General features: G+C 53.7%; 1 pseudogene; it reads right to left on the bottom strand.

Moving 5' to 3' along the window:
• Positions 1–9,542: 9,542 nt before the first annotated feature.
• The window catches only part of LOC132937745 (large subunit ribosomal RNA), a 2,822-nt pseudogene continuing 1,788 nt past the window's right edge, over positions 9,543–10,576 (bottom strand).

Genomic DNA, 10,576 nt, shown 5'->3' with positions numbered 1-10,576 from the left:
CTTTCCCATCTGGCATTCCAACCTGCTATTCCTTGTTGGTTAAGCTCTATTCTGTTATTTACCTCTTGTCTATGACGTTCCATTTGATCAGCTTGACTTTCCGTATTGCTGTTAGTGCTAAATTCCGATAATCTTCTGTTCCCTGCCATGTTTATTTATCGATTCTGGTAGTTTTGCTGCTTGAAAAATATTGCTTCTCTAATTCCTATGTGGGACTTTTGGAATTTTTCGTCTAACTTGAAAATATCCCGAGTTATATCGATCAGAAATTTCCGGGGGGGGGGGGGTGTTTATAGTATTTCGAATATATGTTGGGGAGACAATCAAGTTGATTGTTTTCCTGATCTTTTACCCTTTTATTGTTTGCTTTTATGTCTAATGCCCTCCGAGATATGGTTAATCCAAAATCCAGGGGGGGGGGGTTTTTGTGCGTAATCGAAAATTCCTCGGGATGGCAATGCGTAATCGAAAATTCCTCGGGATGGCAATCTAGAGGGTTGTTTCCCAGTATGTTACCCGTTTTCTTTGTGATTCTATTCCAAAAACCCTCCAAGATATGGAAGATCCAAAATCGAGGGGGGGGGGTTTTTGTGCTATATCAAAAATCCTTCGGGGTGGCAATCTAGAGAATTGCTTCCCGTTCTTTTATCCGTTTTTTGTGTGCGCGTACTCTTAAAACCCTCCGAGATATGGAATATCCAAAATCAAGGGGGGGGGGGTTTTGTGCGTTATCGAAAATTCCTTGGGGTGGCAATCTAGAGAATTGCTTCCCGTTCTTTTATCCGTTTTTTGTGTACGCGTATTCTTAAAACCCTCTAAGATATGGAGGATCCAAAATCAAGGGGGGGGGGTTTTTGTCTAATTTCGAAATTCCCTCGGGGTGGCAATTTTTTGTCTTCTTAACCAAATTTTTTGGCGTTGGAATTAGCTCTCTGGGTTAAATCCCCTACGAGATATAAGGACTCAAAATTTGCGGGGGGGGAATTTTGGATTTTCAAATTTTAATGCTGTATAGGCTAGGTCCCAACTAGTCTATTGCGCTTGGTCCGGGGTCTCTAACTTGAATATTCAATGAGCTACAGCCTTCTGAAATTTTGACTTATTTTATCCTTAAAGGTCTATACCCTATGTGTCCTTTGCACTTGGTCTTATGTCCGTATGTATTTCGGTCCGGATTTTCTGACTCGGTGAAAATGTCGTTTCCTATACTGATGTATGTTGTAATGTAACTTAGATGGGCCGTATCTCCTTTGTGTTGTTATACCTTACCTGTGGACTTTGCGAAATTTTTCTAAGTCCCGGGCGGCCACGTATAGTATATGTATCCCCTCTCTTATGGCAAATGCAATGTTTATGTTCCCCTTAGCGGGTTAAGTACCGGCTGTGAGTACCAGCGAAAATTTTCTAAGTCCCGGGCGGCCACGTATTATATATGTATCCCCTCTCTTGGTAATTGCTATGTTAATGTTCCCTATGACGGGTTAAGTACCAGCTGTAAGTCTATGTATATATACTGAGTATGTATGCACGACGTGGTGTGATACCCCGTTGCCAATTTAAATTTTGGCGGAATTATCTTATCTATACATTACTATCAGTTGATAGTAATGATAGTGATAATGGGACTTAACGATAAGGTGTTCCTTATGTTAATGATTATTACCCTTGTGACGTCACTAAGATTTTAATTTATGAAAATTATTCTAAGTCCCGGGCGGCCATAAGAGCCATGTAATTCCAGAATAACCGATTGTCTTTATGGTACCCTGGTACTTTTATATTATTTGGAGTGTGTTTTTGGGTCAAATCTGCCAAACTGGTTTACCTAATTGATTAAAATTAGACTTATGTTCCTCTGTGTGTAATTACGCGTTGATTGATACCCCACTCGACCAAATCCGCCGTTGCCGGTAGTTAAGTCCTATTCCACTCGACTCTCCTCTAACGTGGAGAGTGATATGTGTAATGGGAAATATTACAAGTCCCGGGCGGCCACGTTATTCATATGGCCGAGCACGCTATTTGTTCATGAGACCCTGGTACTTTATATCTATTTTAAACTCTCTTTTTCCCGTTTTACTCGACTCTCCCTCTATTAAGATAGTTAGAAATTATATATTCGTACTCACCCGAGTCCTGGCTTTGCTCTGATACCCCACTCGACTTTTTATGTCAAGTTGTGGGTGTACCTGAGTTTACCTAAATCGTCCAAAAATTATTATCGCCGAAATTCGGCAATTTGCCGCGCGTGTAATAGTGTATTCGGCAATTGACTTAGTTAAGCCCGCGGCTTATTTGATCAACTCCCGCACTGTTGGTCCTTCTGTATTTTCGGCTATATTAACACTGTACGTATACTTCAAACGAATTTATTAAGTACCGCAGCAATATATTCGGCAATTGACCTAGTTAAGCTGGCGGCTTGTTTGATCAACACCCGCACTGTTGGTCCTTTTATAGTCCCGTCTATATTAACACTGTACAATACACTTCAAACGAATTTACTAAGCACCGCAACTGCTCGCGAAATCGGTAACGTATCTCACGGTATTACAGGCTTTACTTAAAACTCGTTAAAAATCTCGATTTTACCCAAATAATATTTGCGGCGGCCGTGTTAATTATTTAACGCTGTATTTAAAATCAAAACGCACTTACACGTGTCACCAAATGAAATTCGGGCGGCGCGTTCCAGGAATTGCTCGGCGTACGTGACGACCAGCCAGAGCTATCCCCTCCGTCTACGGTAAGGTCCTATCCTATAACACGTAAAACGGCCTTTTGGCTTTTGCCAGCGAACGGCTCGGCGAACTACCGCTTAACCCGGTTTTATACGCACTGTACACTTATACGCAACTTTTGGATCACTTTTTTGAAAAAATTCCCGAAAACTTTCGAAGTTAACTTAAAAACCGGTTTCAACCACCAGGATCGCCCTTCGGAGCAACGACGAACGCGGAAACACACGTCTGAACTATGTCGCTGTTGTCGCAACGCTAGTAGATAGGGACAGGAGTCTCCGGGTTTTGTGGCTCTCGCCTACCGCCATCCGTCCGTGCCTTAGCGCTGGGCGCTACTTACGGGCGGAGGTGGAGCTAGGACGTCGACGGCTAACCGCCTACGGCCTAGGGTCGTCTGTGGACCACCAGCACCGGGCCCCGGAGGGCCCGTACCTTTTCTGAGGGCCGGAATGACTCAGTTAAGTGCCACCTTGGGTACCGGACCTCCCACTAGGTGTTGTGGTTTATGTACTACTATCTGGCGCCTGTCCCACAGCCACCACGTTTCAGCCGAGGTAGGCTCCTCAACCTTGAGGGGCACCACGCACAGCTCCGGCTGGCCGTATCTGTGCGCGGTGGGGCTCCCCTCTCCCGTGGTACTGACTAGGTTTTTGGTTGATGTCAGTGGATCAACCCGGGGCGTGGCCCCTACCACTATTTTGGCTCCCCAGCCGGCTAGTGGTGGGCCTTGCGGTGGAGATTCGGGCCAGCGCTTACACGCTAACCCCGGGTCCCCACCAACCCCTCCGTCGCCTGTGACGGAGCCTACCTAGCCTGGAGAATACCTACTCTATCCGAAGATCTTTTGGCCTCGATGGCCTCCCTAGCAAAGCGACGCAGTGCACAGTAGTTTGACCTAGTGTCCAGTAACACCTTGGTCTCACACGGCCATGCGTCCTCGCCCACAAGCCTGATGAGCCTTGCTCTCTCAGCAGAGAGCACAGGGCATCTGAAGAGCACGTGGTCCACCGTCTCGTCCTCAGTTTCACATCTGCACGCGCCCGTACCACGCAGGGCGAAAGACTCCAACTTGGAGTTGAAGTCTCCGTGACCCGTGAGGAACTGGCACACGTAGTGATCCACCTCGAGAGGGAGAGCCAGTCTCCATCTTATGTCGGGAAAAATAGCATGGGTCCAACGACCCTTCGTGCTATTATCCCACCTATCCTGCCAGATGTCAATGATCCTATCCCACTGGTTGTTCATCTCCTCCTCTGAGATTTCACCAGCTTTCCTTTTGATCCTAACCACATGCCATCGGATTTCCAAATCTAGAGGCAGCTGCCCAGCAACAACCTGCAACGCATCCGTTGAGGTCGTTCTGTATGCCCCTGTTAGAGAGAGAAGGGCCCTCCTCTGCTTGCTGCCGAGGAGTTTTATCGCCTTCGCCGTGAGGACTCCTTTCGACCAGATCTCCGCAGCGTAAGTGATACGAGGCAGGAAGACTGCCTTGTATATTACGGCGGAGGTGGACTGTCGGAGACCCCAGTCCGCAGACGATGCCGCTCTAAGCCTACTGTACAGAGAGTCGGACTTTCCGGCCACGCCGCTCACGTGCGCCCAGAAATTTCGCCTACTGTCCAATTCAACGCCCAGATACCTAACTGAACTCACAGCCACGATGTCCTCTGTCCCGAAGGGAACAGTGAACCCCGGCCGCAGCCCTCCTTTCAGGGGGATCGCTTGAGACTTGCTTGCCGAGAAGGTTAGACCTCTTCGGCTCGCCCACTCGCGCAAGGCGCCGAGCGTCGCTCTCGCTTTCCCCTGAATTTCTTCGAGATCGGAGCCCGCGATAAGAACCGCCAGGTCATCCGCGTACGCGACCAGTTTGACCCTATCGTCCGTGTTGGTGACCAACGCCCTATCCATAGATAAATTCCAAAGACTTGGCCCTAACTGTGAGCCTTGAGGGCAGCCTCTGGTGAGATCCGCGAATGCTGTCGCTCCCTCCACCGAGAGCACCGCCCTTCTGCCCGTCAGATAGCTCTGTATGATAGATCTAGTTGCATCGGATGCCCCCAGATCCATCATGTCCCTAATCAGAACGTTCCATCTCAGGTTGTCGAAGGCTCCTGAGATATCCAGAAAGACTCCTACCACCATCTCCTCACTGTTGTCCACCCAATCCAGACACGACTTGATCGCGCTGATTGTGGACTTACCGACCCTGAAACCATGTTGCTCTGCTGAAAGAGCGCCCCCCGTTTCCTCCTCAAGCCTGTCCACCACCAGCCGTTCCAGCACTTTTGACGGTGCCGAAAGCAGGCTGACTGGTCTATATGACTTAGGAAGACTCGGGTCTCTGTCCTCTCCCTTCCTGATGATCACCACCTCTGCTGTCTTCCAACAGTCCGGAAATTCCGACTTCCTGAGGCACTCTCTCAGGACGTTGGTCAGCGGCAAGCCGATGACGCCCCACGCCTTCCTGAGTACCCCAGCGGTGATCCCATCCAGTCCCGGAGCTTTGTTAGGGGCCATCCTCCAGACAGCCGCCTTAACCTCGGCCTCCGTGACCTCTGGTCTCACTCTTCCTACTCTCTCAGCCTCAAAGATAGGAGCAGCCCTGTCCCTAGGGATTAGGCTCTCCAACAGACACTCGGCCGTCTCCAAAGCCGTCACCGTGAAGGTTCCGTCTTCTCGAAGCACAGCGTTTGGTACCCTACTCTTAGAAGATCCATTCCTAGCCCAACGATAGACCGGGCCCCAGATGTCCGAGTTGCTGGAGGTAGCGAACTTCCTCCACGACTCCATCTTGGCCTTCCTAATCTTTTTCAGGTGCTCGTTCCTGAGCACTCTGAATTGGTCCCTATCCGAGACTTTATAGTCCATGGTGCGTCTGAAGTTATTGAGGCGCCTTTTGGACTCTTCGAGTCCGGCGTCCCACCATGGCGGTTTCATCCTGACGGATTTACGGGAGCGGGGCATGGAGGCCTCCATGGCATGCCCGAGAGCACGCGTAAGAGACTCCGCTACCTGTCCGCAACCGCCCACCATGGTCTCATGTTCACCAAGAACTTTCTGGGCCAGAACCCACCTAAACCTATCCCAGTCGGCTTTCCTAACATTGAATCGACTTTTCCCTACCGCGGGTCCCTCCGACCCTGATCCGACGCGGATCTTGAATCTGATGGTCCTGTGGTCGCTGTCGGTGACATCGAGCACTTCCCATTCAGAGACTGAGTTCGTCAGTGAACCCCCTCTCGTCAGCGTAACATCTATGTTCGATGCCCCCATACCCGGCCTCTCGTACGTGTCGAGGTGGCCAGGCTGGTTGTGCACCGTCAAGTGTTTCGCCGCGATCAGGGATTCGACGTGGGTCCCCCGGGCTGAACCCGAGTTGTTGCCCGGCCGACTGAACCATTGCGGCGAGTGCGCGTTCACGTCGGCCCCTATCACGACGTCTTGGTTGACCCTATCAAGAATATCACCTAGCCTGTCCGTAAAGATGCGTGTCGGGATGCTGTACTTGAAGTAAGCTGACACGAACACGACCGCCTGTCCATGTCTCTTCCTGAGACTGGCCACGGCGCAGAACCTATCTAGTAGATAGGGACATTGAAAACCACTGTGTGACGGGGAGTATAAGACCAGCACGACGAGGGTTTTTACACCTTTAGCCATAGTTCTCGAGGGCGGCTCCTTCACGCCTTTGTGACGCGGTCGCATCCCTCCGACGGGTTAAGTTCAGGGCGCCCTGGCGCCATGCTGACGTTCCCCCGCCGGCTACTCCCGTACGGGGTAGATCGGTGGGTCTCGCTGATCCGCGTCGGCGAGCGCTGGATTCGACCCAGGCAAATTCCTCCCCTTCTACTAAGGCGCTACTCCCTACAGCCCCCGCGAGGCCATCCACATATGTCGCGAACGCGCGGCCGGCGGGCGCGAGCACACGAGGTACCCGCGCACGTCGGCCGGACGCACGCCACACAGCTCGACGGGCACTGTTACCGTTCGGGCGTTAGCTAAGTCGGGTTTCCAGTGGGGCTATCCTCGTCGCCCGCGAGATGAGCTTGAAGGATCCGTTATCCAGAGTACTCACAACGACTCTTTTCCCACTAGCATCGACATCGGGACAGTTGTTTAAGCTGCCGCGGTGCGACCTTTTATGAGTGGTACGGTTTTCTTTTGCCGGGTGCCGTGTCCGTACCGAAAGCTCGGGTTTGGGTGCCTGGCGGAGGGTGTCCCCCGGCCGGACTTCCACCTTGCACGTTTTCGCACACGAGTTGGTCGGGCCCGTGTGCTCTCAGTCGGGCTCGTGCTAGAAGCGCCAGCGCGCCGACGGAGGTCCACGTCTGCTTCCCTCGTCATGCTCTGGCGCTTCTCGCCCAAGCCCACTGGTTCGTCGCAGGTGGTATAGTTCCCCCACTCGGGTAGATGGTTCCCGTGCGGAAAAGGAAGGTGCCCTTCATCACCTCGGTCCTCATTATACGAGGACCCACGTCGGGGTCTTTTGACGTGCCTAATGGTCTCCCTATCCTCAGTACGTTGATACGCCCGGAACACGGTTGTTGGTTTTCCCCGTGAGTCCGCGCTCAGCGTTTCGGTCCGCTCCGATCGCTTGCACCTTGAGCGCGGATCTTTTTCGTAGCCGACGGTCGGGCAGTCGTATGTGTAAGCAGATGCTCTGCGATCCATGAGGACCTGCATTTGGCAAGCTGCCCATCTCTGGGGTTACTGTTGGAATGGCTGGTCTGCTGAAAGCTGCCTAGCCAGTCCTCTTTTCCTTCATTGATGACCCTTTCCCGTTGCCACCGGTAAGTCTCTGAGACCACCTCAAGGTGCTTCCTATTCCCCCGGGAAGCTCGGTTTGGAGATGCGCCCTCCACTGGCGTTGAGATCGGGACGGGGCCCTCAGGTGGCCCGGGGGTGCGAAGACGCCTTCAGGCCGTTCGTCAACCGCCCAGTCCTGTACCCGGGCAGGACATCGTCAGCCGCGGCCTCAATTCCGCGGCTCTTTTTGCTCCTCGTGATTCCACACAGTCATGAGTGAGCTTTTCGTGAGGGCGCTCGAGGGTGTAGCCTTGTTTGAGCGCCCCCCCGCCTTCCTACCCATTTCAGACCCTTTTATGGCTTAGCGCATTCTAAACCACCAGGCTGCCACCTTGGAAGGTACAGGTGGCCCAGGAAACCCGGAGGTCCTTGGTCATTTCGCTAGCACCAAGGATGACCTGCCCCGGGCCCTTGTGATTACAGTTCAGTTAACCCGAAGCCCTAGGGCTGGCTTCGTTAAGACCGTACCCCGCCTGCCCCTTTCCCGGACCAGATTAGTCAGCCAGTTTCTCAACGTGACTCGTCTTGGCGCGGTCGGTAGCAGGTGTGTACTTGTACAGGTCGTTCCATCCGCCTGACTCGTCGTGACCCGGTTGGGCCGTCCTTGTCAGGCGGGTGAGCGCCAGTAAGTCTTCACGGGGTTGCCTCGATGCCCTTTCGGCAACCTAGGTCGGACCACTCCGGGGACCCGCCGGCTCCCCCCCGAACCGGCGGGCGCTTCACCATTGCAGGCGCGGGAACACCGGCTCGGTGTAACCAGCGGCCCCCCAGATCCGTCCTCTCTCTGCCGCCTTCAGAGTTCTGGTGGCCTCGTGTTGTCTGTAGCGGTCGGTTTCCGCTCAGAAGCGAGGGATCCGAACCCCCCGTCGCCGTCGTCACCGCAGTTTCTTTAGCAGTTCTTACGGGAGCGGTGGACCTTAGCCCCCACTTCCTCGCTTCCGCCTAGCGTTACTAAGGTGTTACCTGCCCGTAGATCAGGCATGTGGATCCTGTCTCCGCCCACTCTTCGGTGGTTTCAGTCTTACGGTAACAAATTGTGCTTATTTTGACGACAAACTGGGTTTGCCGGCCCTCCGGCTGGTGCGTTCAAGGTTTTGCCACTGGTGGCACCCAGTCGTCGAGGTTGGTTCCGGCGCACAACCCCGGAGTCCTCCCTCCCGGGCTGGGTCATTTGTAAACGATTGACTGAATCCAAATCACCGCCCATCCGCCGACCGAGTCGCCGGTGCGCTTTCCCATCTGCTCGGTTTGATCTCTTCCGCCAGGGACGCATCTTTGCTCATAGCTAATGCGAACCATCTATCGGTCAAGGTACTCATGAGGGATGTTCGGAGAAGTAATCACCCGACGCGACGCCTTAAGCATATAGGAGCTAGCGTCGGCCTTCTGTGATTCTCATCTCCCGCACTCCTGCGAGACGCCAGTGCGCTTTCCCATCCGCTCGGTTTGATCTCTTCCGCCAGGAACGCATCTTTGCTCATAGCTAATGCGAACCATCTATCGGTCAAGGTACTCATAAGGGATGTTCGGAGAAGTAACCACCCGACGCGACGCCTTAAGCATATAGGAGCTAGTGTCGGCCTTCTGTGGTTCTCATCTCCCGCACTCCTGCGAGTCGCCGGTGCGTTTTCCCATCCGCTCGGTTTGATCTCTTCCGCCAGGAACGCATCTTTGCTCATAGCTGATGCGAACCATCTATCGGTCAAGGTACTCATGAGGGATGTTCGGAGAAGTAATCACCCGACGCAACGCCTTAAGCATATAGGAGCTAGCGTTGGCCTTCTGTGATTCTCATCTCACGCACTCCAGCGAGTCGCTCGTCGGAGACGCCGCGATTGGATCTCGTGTCACCGGTTGATTCACGTAATCAACCGTAAATGGGACGATTGGCTCGGTGTTAGCAAACTTTATAAGTCAGTATCCATCCGCCGGCGACGTGGACGCCCCGGCCTTCGGCAAGCGCCGCGGTCCGTCAACCCCGCGGCGCCCAGCGAAACACACATGCCCCACCTCCTTGGCTGTGGTTTCGCTAGATAGTAGATAGGGACAGTGAGAATCTCGTTAATCCATTCATGCGCGTCACTAATTAGATGACGAGGCATTTGGCTACCTTAAAGGAGTCATAGTTACTCCTGCCGTTTACCCGCGCTTGCTTGAATTTCTTCACGTTGACATTCAGAGCACTGGGCAGAAATCACATCGCGTCAACACCCGTCCCGGGCCATCGCGATGCTTTGTTTTAATTAGACAGTCGGATTCCCCTGGTCCGTGCCAGTTCTGAGTTGACCGTTACATGGCTGTCGATCCGGCTACGCGACCGACGCCGCGGCGGCCGGACCGCCCGGTGACGGCGAACCGACACCAAGGCGATCGGCCGGCCGCGACGCGGCCAGCGACCGAAGCTCGGTGGTTCCACGGTCGGCGGACGGCGACGGGCCCGCGGCCGCCTCGAGGCTCCCGGTCCGAAGACCGGGCGCGCGGGCGACGGCCGGGGTGTCGCCAAAACCGCCTACGCTTCTACGACGACCCGAACCCGACAGCCACGCTCCTCAGAGCCAATCCTTATCCCGAAGTTACGGATCGGTTTTGCCGACTTCCCTTACCTACATTATTCTATGCGGCTAGAGGCTGCTCACCTCGGAGACCTGCTGCGGATATCGGTACGAACCGACGCGAAGACTCCGCGTGGCCCTCTCTCGAATTTTCAAGGTCCGCGTGGGGATCACGGACACCGCCGCAACGAGCGGTGCTCTTCGCGCTCGCGTCCCTATCGCCCGGCTAGAGGATTCCAGGGACGTACAACGCTCACAGAGAAAAGAGAACTCTACCCAGATCCCCCGGCGGCTTCTTCGAGTTCATTCTGGTTACCCAGACGAGACAAAAGAGCCCCGAACACTAGGGAGCGGTTCCGCGTCGGGTTCCGGAATACGAACCGGATTCCCTCTCGCCCCAAGGGCGATTCGAAAACGCCTTCGCCCGTGGTACGAGGATCTCTCCCCGGGCTTAGGATCGACTGACTCTTGGACAAC

Source organism: Metopolophium dirhodum, chromosome 1, assembly GCF_019925205.1.
Source record: "Metopolophium dirhodum isolate CAU chromosome 1, ASM1992520v1, whole genome shotgun sequence".
NCBI classification, from domain to species: Eukaryota; Metazoa; Arthropoda; class Insecta; order Hemiptera; family Aphididae; genus Metopolophium; species Metopolophium dirhodum.
Note: the sequence above shows the minus strand (reverse complement) of the source record. Positions and strands in the feature narration are given on the sequence as shown.